Source organism: Portunus trituberculatus, unplaced genomic scaffold, assembly GCF_017591435.1.
Source record: "Portunus trituberculatus isolate SZX2019 unplaced genomic scaffold, ASM1759143v1 PGA_scaffold_205__4_contigs__length_1045770, whole genome shotgun sequence".
NCBI classification, from domain to species: Eukaryota; Metazoa; Arthropoda; class Malacostraca; order Decapoda; family Portunidae; genus Portunus; species Portunus trituberculatus.
Genome location: NW_025541373.1, coordinates 628,090 through 633,089, shown reverse-complemented (window position 1 = coordinate 633,089; position 5,000 = coordinate 628,090). Strand labels below are relative to the sequence as shown.

The following is a 5,000-nucleotide window of genomic DNA, read 5'->3' as shown; positions in this document are numbered from 1 at the left end:
GTGTGTGTGTGTGTGTGTGTGTGTGTGTGTGTGTGTGTACGCGTGCGTATGTGTGTGCGTGCGTACTTACTGTATTATTGAAATGCCTTTGTGTCTGCGCGCATGTGTGTCTGCCTGTGTGTGTGTGTGTGTGTGTGTGTGTGTGTGTGTGTGTGTGTGTGTGTGTGTGTGTGTGTGTGTGTGTGTGTGTTGTCGTTGTTGTTGTTGTTATACTTGTTCTTGTTTATTTTGCTTTTCCTGTTCTTATTCCTGTTTTTCTTCCTTTTCCTCCTCCTCCTCCTCCTCTCTCTCTCTCTCTCTCTCTCTCTCTCTCTCTCTCTCTCTCTCTCTCTCTCTCTCTCTCTCTCTCTCTCTCTCTCTCTCTCTCTCTCTCTCAGGTTTTTTACTTCAACACACAAACTTTTTTTCTTATTTTCGATCTGTATCCTGCAACACTTCTGGCGTCACCTCCACTCCATTCCAAAGCCTCTAGCTGAAGTGACGCGTGTTTTCAAGGGTGTTTTAAGATGCAAGTGGCAGATTAACAGGCTTTCTACATTACTGACAGGAGGACCACTCTTTAAAGGCTCCAGTTTAAGTGACGCTGGTTTTGAAGGGTGTTTTTAAGGTGCTAGTGGTAAATTAACAGGATTTCTACCTTACTTGCAGGAAAAACACTCTTAAAAGACTCTAGTTGAAGTGACACGAGTTTTTAAGGGTGTTTTTATGGTTCTAGCTGAAGTGACGCGGATTTTCAAGGGTGTTTTAAAGTGCTAGTGTCAGATTAACAGGATTTCTACATTACTGACAGGAAAACCACTCTCTTTAAAGAAGGTTCCAGTTGAAGTGTCGCGAGCTTTTAAGGGTGTTTCTACGGTGCTAGTGACACAGATTAATATGATTTCTACATTAATAGCAGGAGAAACAATTTTTAAAGGCTCTAGTTGAAGTGACGCGGGTTTTTAAGGGTGTTTTAAGATGTTAGTGAAAGATTAACAGGATTTTTACATTATTGGCAGAAGAAACACTCTTTTTAAAGGCTCCACTTGAAGTGAAGCGGGGTTTTAAGGGTGTTTTAAGGTGTTAGTGAAAGATTAACAGGATTTCTACATTATTGGCAGGAGAAACTCTTTTTAAAGGCTCTATTTGAAGTGAAGCGGGGTTTTAAGGGTGTTTTAAGATGCTAGTGAAAGATTAACAGGATTTCTACATTATTGGCAGGAGAAACACTCTTTTTAAAGGCTCTAGTTGAAGTGACGCGGGTTTTTAAGTGTTTTAAGATGTTAGTGAAAGATTAACAGGATTTTTACATGATTGGCAGAAGAAACACTCTTTTTAAAGGCTCCACTTGAAGTGAAGCGGGGTTTTAAGGGTGTTTTAAGGTGTTAGTGAAAGATTAACAGGATTTCTACATTACTGGCAGGAGAAACACTCTTAAAAGATTCTAGCTTTGAAGGGTGTTTTTATGGTTCTAGTGACAGATTTACAATATTTCTACATTATTGCTATGAGAAACACTTTCACAAATCTCTAGTTGAAGTAACGCGGGTTTTTAAGGATGTTTTTAAGGTTCTCGTGGCAGATTAACCCCTTCAATACTGGAACACGTTATTACCTTGAGTTTTGTGTACGATTAGACCACTTTATTGACATTAGGAAGGGTCTATGGAGTTCAGAAGATTAATAGCCACAGTCTTCACTATCTTAATCACCCACGTGAATTTCTAAAGCAGTACAAAGTCACTAAGTAGTAACCAAAATGAATATAGAAACGCGTCGTGGTACTCAAGAGATTAACACAACGTCTACATTACTGACAGGAGAATCGATCTTTTGAATGGCTCTATGAAGTAAGACGGGTTTTAAGAGTGAGTTTTTAAGATGCTAGTAGCAGATTAACAACATTTCTACATTGCTGACTGGAGAAACACTCTTGTAAGGCTCTTGTTGAAGTGACGCGGGTTTTTAAGGGTGTTTTTATGATACCAGTGACAAATTAACAAGATTTTTGCTTTTATCAACAGGAAAAACATTCTTTCGTAAGGCTCTTGTTGAAGTGACGCGGGTTTTTAAGGGTGTTTTTATGGTTCTTGTGACAGACTGATAACATTTCTACATTATTAATAGGAGATGCACTGTTTTGAACGGCTCCAATTTAAGTGATGCGGGTTTTTAAGGCTGTTTTTGTGATTCTAGTGACAAATTAACAAGATTTATATTTTATCAACAGAAAAAAATAACTCTTATGAATTACCTTACATAAGTTTTTAAGGGTGTTTTTATGATGGCAGTGACAGATTAACAAGATTTTTACTTTTATCAACAGGAAAAGGCTCTAGTTAAAGTGACGCGGGTTTTTAAGGGTGTTTTTAAGGTGTTACTGACAGATTAAAGAGGATTTCTACTTTACTGATAGTCGAAACACCCTTAGAAGATTAGTTGAAGTGACACGAGTTTTAAGGGTGTTTTTAAAGTTCTAGTGACAGATTAAACAACATTTCTACATTATTAACAGAAGAAATGCTCTTTTAAATTGGCTCTACTTGAAGTTTTGAAGGTTTTTGAGGGTGTTTTTAAAGTTCTAGTGACAGATTAAACAACATTTCTACATTATTTATATAAAAAACAGTTTTGTAAGGGTTTGGTTGAAGTGATGGGAGTTTTAAGGGACTGTGTTTTAAGATGCTAGTGACAGATTAACAAGATTTCTACATTATCAATATGAGAAACACTCTTTCACAAGCCTGCAATTGAAGTAACTTTGGTTTTTATGGGTGTTTTTAGAGTGCCAGTGACAAATTAACAAGATTTCTACTTTTTATCAACAGGAGAAACACCCTTTTGAAAGGCTCTAGTTGAAATGACGCGGGCTTTTAAGTGTGTTTTTCAAGGTGGTAGTGGCAGATTAACAAGACTTCTACTTTTTATCAACAGGAGAAACACTCTTTTGAAAGGCTCTAGTTGAAATGACGCGGGGTTTTAAGGATGCTTTTAAGGTGGCAGTGGCAGATTTACAAGATGTCTACATTTCTGACAGGAAAACCACTCTTTTCAAGGCTCTAGTACTAGTTGAAGTGACGCGGGCTTTTATGGGTGTTTTTAAGGTGGTAGTGGCAGATTAACAAGACTTCTACTTTTTATCAACAGGAGAAACACTCTTGAAAGGCTCTAATTGAAGTGACGGGGGCTTTTATGGGAGTTTTTAAGGTGGTAGTGGCAGATTAACAAGACTTCTACTTTTTATCAACAGAAGGAACACTCTTTTGAAAGGCTCTAGTTGAAATGACGCGGGCTTTTAAGGATGTTTTTAAGGTGGTAGTGGCAGATTAAGAAGATTTCTACTTTTCATCAGCAGGAGAAACACTCTTGAAAGGCTCTAGTTGAAGTGACGGGGGCTTTTATGGTAGTTTTTAAGGTGGTAGTGGCAGATTAACAAGATATCTATTTCTGACAGGAGAACCACTCTTTTCAAGCCTCTAGTTGATGTGATACGAGTGTCAAGGGAGTTTTAAGGTGCTGGTTGCAGATTAACATTACTTCTACGTTTCTGACAGGAGAAACGTCGGTTGCAGTTGAAGTGATGCGGGTTTAAAGGGTGTTTTTAAAGTTCTAGTGACAGATTAACAACATTAACCCCTTCAAAACCATGACAAGTTTCCATAGTCATTTTGTTCCCTATTTGGTGATTTTAGACAGCTTTAGAAACTTATGTGGGTGATTAAAATAGTGAAGACTGTTGCTATTAATCTTCTGACCTCCATAGACCCTTCCTAATGTCAATAAAATGGTTTAATTGTACACAAATCTCAAGGTAAAAGTGTGTCCCAGGACCGAATGGGTTAACAACATTTCTGCTAGTTCATTACTTATATGAGAAACACTCTTTGCAAAGCTCCAGTTGAAGTGGCGCCGATTTTTAATATGTGTTTATGGTTATAGTGGCAGATTAATCCCTTCAATACCATGGCAAGTTTCCATAGTCATTTTAATCACTATTTGGTGATTTTAGACAGCTTTAGAAACTTATGTGGGTGATTGAAATAGTGAAGACTGTGGCCATTAATCTTCTGACCTCCATAGACCCTTCCTAATCTCAATAAAATGGTTTAACTGTATACATATCTCAAGGTAAAAAAATGCGTTCCAGTATTGATGGGGCTAACAATATTTCTACTAGTTCATTACCTATATATACCTCTTTGCAAAGCTCCAGTTGAAGTGACGCCGGTTTTTGATAGTTAGTGTTTATGGTGGTAGTGGCAGATTAACAACATTTCTACGTTCCTGAGAAGATAAGCACTCTTTTAAATGGCTCAACAAAGTGACGCGGGTTTTTAGGGCGTATTTTTCATGGCTCTAGTAACAGATTAACAGCATCTCTACGTTACCGACACTTTTGTAAATCTCGAGTTGAAATGACACGGGTTTATTAAGGATTTTCATGATTCTTGTAGCAGATTAAATTTCTACATTAGTGACAGAAGAAGCACTCTTTTATAAGGCTCTGGTTGAAGTGACGCGGGTTTTTAATGGTGTTTTTATGGTTGTAGTTGCAGATTAACGATTTTTGTACATTTTTATTGGAGAAACGCTCTCTGAAGCCCGGCTAGTGCATTGTGGGTCTGTATAGCTTTGGAAGGCAGTGGTGGTTGTGGTGAGAGAGGTGTGTGTTCAAGTGTTAGGCCTGAGGGAATAGAGAGAGAGAGAGAGAGAGAGAGAGAGAGAGACCCTGCCTTCTGTGCTATCCTGTCTTCTACATACGCGACTCTTCACCAAAATTTGACAGTTTGTTAACTCATGCACCATTAAACCGTGTTCCTGCTGGTGCCACGGTCATGGTGTCTTGTGGTGTGGTGTGGTGTGGTGTGGTGTGGTGTGGTGTGGTGTGGTGTGGTGTGGTGTGATGTGGTTTGGTGTGGTGTGATGTGTGGTAGTGTGGTGTGGTGTGGTATGGTGTGGTGTGGTGTGATGTGGTGTGGTGTGATGTGGTTTGGTGTGGTGTGATGTGGTGTGTGTGGTGT

The 5,000-nt window shown here is 38.7% G+C and overlaps 1 protein-coding gene across 3 annotated transcripts in view; it reads left to right on the top strand.

Moving 5' to 3' along the window:
- Positions 1 to 5,000, top strand: part of LOC123500357 (serine/threonine-protein kinase NIM1-like) — a 42,500-nt gene that overhangs the window by 17,795 nt on the left and 19,705 nt on the right. The window lies entirely within an intron of this gene.